The 12,395-nt window shown below is 34.5% G+C and overlaps 1 protein-coding gene across 3 annotated transcripts in view; it reads right to left on the reverse strand.

The window, feature by feature from the left end:
• Positions 1–12,395, reverse strand: part of kcc (solute carrier family 12 member kcc) — a 279,798-nt gene that overhangs the window by 145,002 nt on the left and 122,401 nt on the right. The gene's annotated exons all lie outside the window — the stretch shown is intronic.

Genomic DNA, 12,395 nt, shown 5'->3' on the forward strand with positions numbered 1-12,395 from the left:
ATAGAAAAGTCCGCGATGGTATATGTCTATCTCTTAAGGATAACCCACAATAACATTTTTTTGTCATTTACTTTTTACGACAAATAATAGCTAATTTTCGAAGCGATTTTCACCAATACAGCATTAATCCTTAACCAATTAAATACCTTGAATACATTATTCATTTAATATAGATCTATATGGCCCTTTACACCGTATGATTTAAGTGAATATTTTCGAAGATATTACAGATTTAAAAATTGCGGGACGTAGCGTTTGCGGCGGTACCAGCCGGCCGGGCCGCTATGTTTTTATAAACAACGTTCACAGTTTTTCTGTAGTGTATTTAGTATCAGCATTGCACCCGTGCGAAGCCGGGGCGGGTCGCTAGTATTACATAAAATAAAAATACCGAAACTTAGGAAAGTGTTTTTTCCGTCCGACTAGAAAATTCTGCTGTTTCAAAGACTTGATATCTTTCACAAAAAAGCTCAATACATAATATAACGGAGTCTATTTCTTGTGCTAATAATAGATATGGGGGCGCTTATGCTCGCGTCCGTAGGTGCTAACACTTGATTCCCTACACGTGCCCCCTGGGTTGTGCAAAACGAGCATTCTGGTGGGAGACTTTATGTCGTGGCTAGTTACCACCCACCTGACGACGCCATGCCGCCAAGCGATGACGTTCGCAGCGTTGTTGTGTTCCGGTGTGAGGTCTGGTGAAACCATTTGGGATGATAAATGTACTGGATAATTTGTTTTTACGTCTATGAGCCGATTCCAGTGGCTTAGTATTTCGTCGCTAGGTGTCTAGATATGGAGGGTAGCGGGATCCGAAGAAACGGTTCACCGCTGGCCGACCGCAGGTTGTAGGGGGCCCAACTAGCGGGTTAGCCACCCGTGAAAGGCTGCCCCGCCGCCTGTGCATAATCCTGAGTTGGCTTCAACGTGCCGGTTGGCGACCGGATGAGAGGACCCGTTGGCGATATTCAGGGGGTTTCGGGCGTCCCCGCAGTCTCCATTCTAGACTCCATAAGTGTACAGATCTATGTCCACTTAGGTGGCTCTGGTCGTTAACCCTAATCCAAGTTCTGTTTATCTCCCCGCCTATTCTTCGTCTAATTAATTAAAGAAAAATGAAAAAGGTCCACAAAAATAGTAAGTTTTCACAGCGGCTGCACATCCTCTCCTTAAAAGTGCACCTCTCAAATATTCGAGGTCTGCACTCTAATCTCGATGCAGTCCACCACCATCTTGAGACTGAAAAGCCTCACTTACTATTTCTCACGGAGACTCAAATCAAGTGTCCAGCTGACGCGACATATCTCTTGTATCCTGGATACACTCTTGAACATAACTTCCAACCCAAGGCAGGTACATGTGTATATGTTCGCGATGACATTTGCGTATTACGTCTCCGTCACCTTGAGGAACCCAGTTTCTCAGTCTTATGGGCTCTCGTGGATACAGGCTGTGAAAAAATTGTGTATGCATGTGTTTACCGATCGCATAGCGGAAACTCAGAGACAACTCGACTGTTTAATTACCTCTGTGAAGCGGCTGACCACTCACAGACCCTTTACCCGTCAGCTCAACTTGTCGTGCTCGGGGATTTTAATGCGTGTCACGCAGATTGGTTGTTCCCATTCCAGAAGACTGACCACGCTGGAAAAGAGGCATTTAATTTTGCAACGTCCTTCCACCTTTTCCAGTTAGTCAATGAAGCTACTCGGGTCCCAGATATTGAAAATCACTCTGCTAATTGCCTTGACCTTATTCTGACATCAGATCCAGATCGATATGCGGTTACGGTTTCCGCTCCACTGGGATCATCCGACCAATGTCTTGTTAAATCCGTGTCGACATTTACTCCTCCGGATACTACTTTAAGAGGAAAAAGAAGACTTTGGCGATATAAATTAGCTGACTGGGACGAGATGCGCCACTTTTTTGCTTCATATCCATGGCGGCAAGTTTGTTTCTCTTCTACCGACCCGTCAAAAGTTGCAGACGATGTTGCCGATGTTATCCGGCAAGGTATGGAATATTTTATTCCATTCTCTGATATTTCCGATGTCAATAAAGCTAGACCGTGGTTTAACAAAGAATGTAGGCATGCAGAACTTGCTAAACAGAACGCCTTTAAATCATGGGTCGATGCTCGGTTCCACAAATTACCGGATGTTGGTGCTAGAAAGAGATCATTCAATAGAGCTGCCAAGTTATGCAAAAAAGTACTGAAGAGAGCTCGATATGATCATATCCGACGAACAGGTGATAAGCTGGCAAGCTACCCTCCCGGTAGTAAAGCTTTCTGGTCCTTAGCGAAAGCTATAGAGTGTAACTTTTCTCACCCTTCACTGCCACCTCTCTTGAAACCTGACGGTGATTTGGCTCATACAGCAAAAGAGAAGGCTGATCTTCTGGCGTCACTCTTTGCCAATAATTCACGTCTCGATAATACAAACGCTAGTCCACCTAACATACCCCACTGCGGTTCCTTTATGTCTAAAGTTCGTATTATCCATAAAGATGTTTTAAAAATAATGCAAAATCTTGACGTGAATAAAGCCTGCGGACCTGACGGTATTCCTGGGTTAGTTCTCAAGACCTGTGCACCCGAGTTGTCTCCCATACTGACACGCCTATTTCGCCTTTCTCTTTCTTCCGGAATCGTACCTAAAGCTTGGAAGGTTGCTAACGTACAGCCCGTACCAAAGAAGGGAAGCCGTGCTGATCCTACAAATTACCGTCCGATCTCAATCACGTCCATAATCTGTAAGATTATGGAGCGTGCATTGAACAATCAATTGCTCGCATATCTAGAGGCCAATGATCTTCTGAGCGATCGCCAATATGGTTTTCGCCCAAAGAGATCAACTGGGGATCTCCTAGTGCACGCGACTCACTTATGGGGAGAGGCTATTGAGAACCATGGCGAAGCATTAGCAGTGTCATTGGATATCTCGAAGGCCTTTGACAAAGTTTGGCATAATTCCCTTATAAGCAAGCTTCCTTCTTACGGTTTACCTCCACTCCTCACAGCTTGGATAGCCGACTTCTTGAGAGAAAGATCCATTCGAGTAGTTATTGATGGCTGCTCGTCTGATCAATTGGCCATTAATGCCGGTGTACCTCAGGGGTCTGTCCTCTCTGCAACTCTCTTCTTGATTCACATAAATGATCTACTGCAATCAAACATCTTCGGGTATGCAGATGATTGCACCATTGTAGAGAGGTACCTATCTAATGCTCGTGCTACAGGAGACATGATTCGAATGGAAAGGGAGGCCATGATTCAGCGGGTGAATCTGACACTACAAAATGTATCTCAATGGGGAGAAGCGAATTTAGTCAGATTTAATGCTGCAAAAACCCAGGCTTGTCTTTTTTCAGCCAAAAAGAGTCCTCTCACCTTGACTCCCAGTTTCCAAGGAGTGGCGATAGAATTTGCGGACCACTTGGAGATGCTAGGCGTTTCTCTATCGCCAAATCTCAACTTCGGGCGGTTCATAGTGTCCAAAGCACAACTTGCAGCCAAAAAACTTGGCATACTATCTAAGGTGCGGCAGTATTTCACATCACAACAGCTTCTAAATCTTTACCAAGCGCAAGTTAGATCTTGTGTGGAATACTGCTGCCACCTGTGGGCAGGCACTGCCAAATGCCACCTTGATGTTTTGGAGGCGATGGAAAGACGTGCCAAAAGAATTATAGGCGACGATAACTTAGCTGAAAACCGCCTTCAGAGTCTTACTCATCGCCGAAGAGTTGCCAGCCTTTCGGTATTCTATCGCTTACACTTCGGCGAATGCGCCACTGAACTGCACAGCATCATCCCTGCTTCCCCTTTTTTTCAACGGACATCCAGGCGCACTGCAGGCTACCATCCTTACTTGGTGGAAATGCCGACTGCTCGCACTTCTCGCTTTGCGTCGTCATTCTTAATGCGAACCGCCAAGGAGTGGAACTCCCTGCCAGCGTCTGTCTTTCCAGAGAAGTACAATATGGGTTCCTTCAAGAGGCGAATAAATAGGCATTTTCTAGGTAGACATGATTTACCACCATAGACCGCGTCACCGCTTTCCATCAGGTGGGACTGTGGTCAAATGTCTACCTATCCAAAAAAAAAAAAAAAAAAGATATTTTCATTAAATACGTGAATTATACATTATTAGTAGTAATAATACATGAAATACGTCTTTAGTTTAATAATATCTGGCAGTTGCGAATTGACAAATATTATTTGTGAATATATTGATGTTTATGCTAGGAGATGGAATGGAAATTTTCATTAAGTAAACACAAACACAACTAAATAAACACTATAAAATCATTTGGGATTTACCACATCTCTGGGACACGGAGATAAGTAAGGCATTGTTATGTATCACGATTATATCTAAAAATGAAGAAGCGTGTATTTAAATGATAAAAAGCCTAGAACACAAACTAAGATTACAATAATTGTTTAAAACTATATTAGTTAATAGAACGCTAAAAATATAAACGTGGTTTTAATTAGGTAACTACATTCAACAAAACTTCCATAAATTTATCAGTATATCTGGAAAAATTCTTCGATTGATTAAGTTTTGATTGTTGATAGAGTAATTAATAGAGTCTAACCTCAGAGCATTTAATGCTCATTAGTTTGGGAAAATAACACATTAGCACAGAATACATAATGTTACATAATAAACTATGCAAATAAATAATGACAACCAGGTTATTAAAAAAAAAAAAAATGTCTTACAAGTATTAGAACATAAAAATGCATATTTTGCATCTTAAAAAGATGTTTCGCTTTAAAACTGAACCAAAATTGTAAGTTGGTGGTTTGTAACATAATAAGTATACGAAGAATTCGTTATTAAAATAAACAATAAGCATAATAATATTTTCTAGGATTATTTGCGTTTAATATTTGCGTCGTTTAACAAAACAAAATAATAACAAGTGTAGGTAATTATTATTAATTCTTATCATTGCAACATTGTTGAGGATATTGTACAAGGAATATAAATACGTATCAGTTTGATTCTCCCAAATTTATTCACGATAATTTAATAAGATAATTATTGTTATGTCACCAAACTTTGATTTTAAAAGTGGGTCAAAATGGAGTCTAAATGTTACATACAGACATACAGGTGAAGCTAATGATAAAAGTCTTAATGCCTGTAAAAAAAATAATATGTAAATTATTATTTCTCTCGATATTGCGCCGTAAATTTTCTTCGCAATAAAAGGTGTAATGTGAATGAATTTAATTACTCTGTCATGTAAATGAATTGAATTAAAAATATGAATGTTTCCTCTTCGAATGATTCTCCTTAGCATTGATTTTGTTTGAGTTATTATATCAGTTTAAGTTATTGACGTTTTCACACGCACACTTAAAAATGTGGAGCTCTAAGATTATTTATCAGTCTGTTAAATATTTAAATACTACTCAATACATAATTGGGAATAAATGTGTTTTGCATAGTTATGTACATTATGTAAATTATAGCAGCATTTTTTTATTTATTAGTAGTTGCAGTGGTAAAAATTGAAGATTTTATTATGTCTCTATCGAGTAATAGTTTCACTCGCTGTTTTTCTGGCTTCACGGTTTCAAACGCGACTTTAAATATTATTTACTTCCAGTAATAGATTAACTACTTCTATCCCTTATGATATTAGGTCGTTTATTTTACATAGTAGATATTATATTGAAGGAGTGAGCCGTGAGGACGCGTAACGAGAAACAGAAATACAAATTTAAGTGAACACATTGCTTTTATGTGTAATGAAGTCTTTAAACCTAAATACCCTTAGATTAAGGAAATTTATCTTTGTACCTATAGAATATAAAAATGATTTTCATCGCAAAACATATAACTGCATAACATTTAACAACTTTCTAATTTTGATCCACACTTGTTTAAGTACCTAACCCTAAATAATATAAAAAGCTAAATCTCAAGTTTGAAAGCCTTAATTTTGTTATATACTAATATTAAAGTAAGTTACTGAACATGTAAAAGCAAAGAAGAAAAAAAGCTTAAAGGATGTAAGTTTATATTCGATAGTAAAATAATTTGATTTTATAGGAACTAATTGAATGTTATAAAACCACGGTTTTCATTTTAATAACAAAATTTGTTGGATTAATGATATAATTTCAATTAATATCATTCAAAATCTTTATATTAATAAAAAAAAAACTAAAGCAATTTGTATGCTAAACCATAAAAGTCGATTAAATAGAAGTAATAAAAGAATTTATAATTTACGATATTGCCGAACCGTAACATTATTATGTTTTAGTAGGCATTGTTGTAGGTCAAGGCTCAAGGCTGCTATGAAAAAAAAATTATACATGCTGTTTTTTAATTATTCCAAAATATACGAGTTTCGTCGTCTCAATCAGACGTTCAGAAAACTAAAGCTACCTAATGATACGAAATTTTTTAAAGAAATAAATCGATCATGAGTCGGTATTCCAACCCGCGTTCGCTTTGATGGAGGGACGCCTATTACTTCTTTTTAAGAATGCTGTAATCTTATATATAAAATTCTCGTGTCACAATGTTAGTCTGCATACTCCTCCGAAGTCCGAAACGGGTGGACCGATTCTCATGAAATTTTCTGTGCATATCGGGTAAGTCTGAGAATCGGCCAACATCTATTTTTCATATGTACCACGGGCGAAGCCGGGGCGGACCGCTAGTTTATTTTATAAAAAAATGAATTTTCAATAAATTTATAAATATTTAATAATAATACAGTTTTATTATCGTAAAACATTTAGCTAAAAAAGAAGTGAATTTTTGACAGATTGACCCCTCGCTACAAAGTAGGTATTATTTATGAAAAAGAAAGATACTTGTTTACAAGTAATTACAGTTGGAATATAATCGTGTTTATTTGTAATTACTTATCGCGGTCCTGTCACGCTACAGCAAACAAGAATTAACTCCACTTATAATAATAGTACCTGTTGATCGTAAGGAAACATAAGCTTGGCTTAGTTAAGGAATTTCTAATGAAAAGCGGAAGAGATGATCAGATAAAATTTTACAATCAACCAAATATACAATAATAAATTTTTGAAGTGAAACTTCTTTAACCACGTTGAGACTTGAGAGTAAAATTTCAAGCTTGCGTTATGGCAATACAGTCACGTAATGGATGGTATCTTTGGTATCTTTGAATCTTCCAGAGAAGTTTCACTTCAGACACGTGTGCTCGGCACACACGCTCTTTTTTATTGTCTGTTATTCGTTTCTTTTTACTAGAAAACATTCAAATTTTTTATAAAGGATGCATCATAATTACATGGAAAAACAAGTCTTCAACAATGCAAACACCATCAAGCCGAAGGAGTTTATTAAATGATCTCTTGGAGAGTTTAGTCCCGGCTGTTTTGCTTTCTTCTTCTTTCTTCTTTTCTTCCTCATTCTTCTTTCTTTTGTTAATATTGTTAGCTATACTTACTTTCAGCCTTTAATTGTCATTACTTGTATTAAAAGAACTCTTCCATAAATCTACTTATTTTCCAAGCAATAAATCAGCGATACTAATTTTGAGAGATAAGACTCGGAAGGAAATGATAAAAGTTCAGCAAAACATTAACTTTGTATACGTGTATACTTTTGCAACTACATACATAATAATATAACACTAATTGCAATAATATACAAACATGAACAAATTCCTTCCTTAATAAAATATGATATCTTGATTCTGCAGTAAAATAGCTCATTGCAATAGCTATTATGAAATGTTACCACATGTAATTATTTGTAAAAATAATTAAGGTCTCCTTCCAGATATTATCAGCGTATCCACTTAGCAACAAATTATAATTTCAAGATTTTGTGAAATTCAAATTTCATATTCACTTTTACCGTAGTAGATAATATATTAATTTATCATATTGCAAATATACTTTTCAATCTCATAAATTATACTTCGAGATTTTTATAATGTTTTTTTAGGATCAAAATGTATTATTATATGCTTAAAATGCTCTATATTTATTTATAAAATGTTTCTTTTGTTCAAAAACACTTCCCGATATCGTTAGAGGAATGAATGTCCGAGATTAGCCTTTAACAGTATCAATAAGTGTTTTGTTCATAATTATTGTTAATTTATCATTAATCACTTCTTATTGTGCTGAGGAAAATTCATAGTTGAAATAATTTAATTGAACAATTTGCAGTTGTAACAATTACGGACTGTCATGAAGTGTAAATACAATATTTATCGCTAGCCATGGCGCCCGGCGCCGTCTATTTATAATGTATTTTAAGTAATTTAAATCATTAAATATGATGACTGTACAAAAGTATATAACAGAATGCTAAATTATAGATTTAATCATGGTAGTATGGTCTTATTTATAAACTTATTTCGATTTGTACATACGTTCGGAGTGTTAATGCAAAAAAAAATATGGCAAATGTAAATATTCGATTCAAATCTTAGTACATAATTTCACAGTGAGAAATCACATTCTTAAAATTATCTTCTCAATATTATATACCTCTGCACAAAAATAGATCTCATGACGGATAATGTAAAACATCATCTACTTGTAATTGATATGACAAGGATGAACTATTGGGAACCTTTCTTATTTTGTTTTACCTATTATGATTTTATAATAATACTCAATATGCATACAGTAAATACTTTACAAACATTTCAAATACACCTTACATAAAGTAAACTAACCCGCTATGTAGGTACTCGCAGACGTTCCGCTATTTTACCTAAGAAAATACAACCAAGCCGTGACTGTAACAATCAGTATCCACGTAATACAACCTAATGCAAACTATGTTCTCGTAAAATAAACATGTGGTCGCCCTAAGAACCTTAATGTTGGAGTAAACTAAACTATCTAGCGTCCTTACCCTCTTTTAGTGCATGTAAGGTCATCGCTTTTACGACTCGCAAGTTCTTGGGCCTGTAGTGATAATGATCATTAAAGTTCTAAGGTTAGCTGTATCGGGTTCCTAATTAAATTCTAATGTAATACAAAGTTATTAATATTGTTTACACATGTTTTTATGACCTGGGATACATGGCATATGTTTTAGAGCAGGGATTAGTGCGAAAGCGTCACAAATGTAAGAATATCTGTTCATTGACTTGCTCATAAAGTAATGGTTCGCTCTAAAGAAGTCAGTCAAGTTATAATAACCTATATCATACATTTTATATCCTACTGCACGAGAGGACACGCAATTACCTAAACTGTTTAAAACAGTATTTCTAACTGAAATTTTCTACATATCAATGGAGCTATACAAACATATTATAATATCAAAGAACTTAATATACTTTTCCTATATTTTCATCGTCCGTAGAAAAAAATACATTAAAACCTATGTACGGAGAGACGTCAAGAGCAGTGACCGTTAAATTTCCTCGTTAATTCATAAATAAGCGACTGATAAAAGAAGGAATTTTTGTATGTGGCGAAACCATTATATTAAATTAATATTGAAAATTCGGTACAGTTTAAAAGGAATATAAAAACTTTCACGAACGCAACCATTAACTTATGGTAGAATTTACTATGATTACGAACTTATGGTGAAAACTAACAGTTTTCTACAATGAATATTAATGTATATTTTTAAAACTATCCTTATCAAGGTGATAAGGCCTTTGTTGCAGAACATAATAATTATTTATTTCCGTAAAGTGCGTTTAATCTACAGTGTTGCATTATGAGAAAAATCCAACCAAGTACGATGTAATGTGCAACGATGGTTCTGCATAATTTTATTTATTTATTTATTTACTTAAAACAACGAGATGTATAGTGTAGACAAAAAAGGTTGAATCTGTTAACTCTATACCAAAAAATTAGTGAAAATACTAGAGTTGTTATCAGCAACAATTTCAGAATTATCTGATCGCAAAATTTGAAAATAATTTATATGCATTATAAAGCGTCTTATTAACCTTTTAATTTTACACCAAACAATTACATATTTCAAAGAATACGTCAAAAATAAAACAGAATTTATTTTAATAAAATTAAACTGACCCCTAAAACAGGATGTTGTAACCATAGTAAATTAATGATTACTTACACCCCTATTATTTCCTTTTGTTGAAACATCGAGTAAAAAGTATAGAGGTAATTTCGTTTATCGAATGCAACATGATTTTCCTGCCAATAACATAATGAATAGCACAACTACTTTATCCATTTGTATTGTAATAAAAAGTATCTTCCTTTATCATTAGTGGATAATTGAAGATAATATATGCAACCACCGAAGCCGATTTCCTTATCAATGATTATTGTTTTTTTATTAATATAGATCCAAAAGTATCTGATCATTATTACTAATTTATTTAATTTATTTGGAACTAGATTATTCTAGGTAAAAAAGACGGATCTTGCCTCAGTAATAGAGTACTTAAGTAGCTTTTGAAATGAAAAAGATAATAAAAAGGTACAACGGGAGTAAAGGAAATTACTGGGAACGGTAAAGAAAAGGATACACTAATATTATTCAGAGGAAAGATTTGATTGTTTGTTTGTTGAATTTAACAGGCTCCGAAACTACGTGGCCGATATAAAAAATATTTTACCATTAGAATCCTACATTATCACTGATGAACATAGGCTTAATTTATGATGTTTTTATTCCGGTGTAGTTTTTTGACGTGACGTAGTATGAGCGAAGAATTTCGGTACAATTCGTACTTATATAAGATAATTTATATAATATACATAGAATTATGACCTTCTCTGCCCTCGAAATCCTAAATAAAGTACGTAATATGCAATAATAATTTGATATTTTGCGAACTTAGCACTATAGAATACAATGGAAGACTTGACGCTACAAAGTAGGTGTCCATTATTATTCACTGTATTTCTAATCTGGTTCTTAATAGCGATATTATAAATTATTATTTTATCTATGACATAAAAATATGCAATGAATATAAATGGCGTTTAATATTAAATGCGATAATAAGATATAAATACAAGCTGACCCGGCAAACAGTGTTTTGGTATATAAATAATAATAAATGACCGTAACATATCTCAATATAGCGAATATAACAAAAAAACATAATGGTAGAGCTTGGTCACAAACACTGTAACACGAGAATTTTACATTCAAAACTATATAGAACTATCAATTCGATGTAAAAGTACAAACCATTCGTGTAAACAACCTTACTGGCTTGAAATGCGTAGGTATCAGTTAAAATTTAAAATTAGGCAGGAGAGTTTCATGATTATTTCTATGTTTGAGATAATATGTAAAACTTTTAATACTTACTGCCTCGTTTACAAAAGTCACTCATATTTGAGTATGTAAATAGTTAAAGTAGGTATTTATCATGACATAGATCCACGATATGCCTTTGCATGTAATACCTACGTATTACAAATTATTGGCAGTGCCGTCTTTAGGATCAACGAGGCTATGGGCCAAGGTACTGGCTGGGGCCTATGTAAGGGATGGAAAATCCTTAAATTTTAACTTTATCATTTTTCAGTTTACAATAACGCAATAGGCTAAATCGTAACCCCGTCTCTTAACAGTTAACACCCCACATATGAGAGTTCAATAAATAAATTTTTTGAATCTAAAAAACTAAGACCCTAAAATCTTGTTTCTATTTTACCAAGTGTGTGATTTGATATTTTTCTTATTATGTTATAAAATTTGTTGTTGTATATCGAAAATTTTCAGAATTGTGGGGCCTCTGCCTACCTCGGGGCCTCGGGCCAGGGCCCTGCGGGCCCTGCCTTAAAGACGGCACTGATTATTGGTAACCTGTATCACAATCCCTTAAGTTGTACAATAATCTTTATCCTTCTCAAAGATTCCATCTATTAGCATTAATTCAAACAAATGCTTGAAAATACAAAAATAAATAGAAACCTTAGCATTTATGTTATATGAATGGATAATCCAACCATAATTCATAATAATGAGTCAATGCTCAAGAATGCAATATTGTAAAAACTATATTTATTACTTTTAAGTTTTATGTAATTTTTTGCGTGGAACGATGGTGCAGGAATTTGCTTTTAGAAAGTAATAATATCTATAGAATATTTTAGCAAAATTGAGATAATAAATTAAATTTATTACGTAAATATGTATAGCAAATATCACAATGTAAATCAACTTTCCCAAAACTGTTATCGTTTTGTTATTCGTTCCTAAGCAAATACAAATCTGGTTTAAATATCACTCATATTATAAAACAACTCCGTTACGTCTGTCTGTCTGTCCATTTGTATAATAAACTCAAAAATTACTACACCGATTTTTACCTGATTAGACCAATTCTTAGTTTGGTGCTCTTAAGTTATTAGTGCAGATATAATTTGTTAAGTTTGAGACCACGCGGCACTTAGGTACTTC

The sequence above is a fragment of the Colias philodice genome, chromosome 6 (assembly GCF_061535455.1).
Source record: "Colias philodice isolate Cphi_HAF_F1 chromosome 6, ilColPhil1 Martin Lab GWU primary, whole genome shotgun sequence".
Lineage (NCBI taxonomy): Eukaryota > Metazoa > Arthropoda > Insecta > Lepidoptera > Pieridae > Colias > Colias philodice.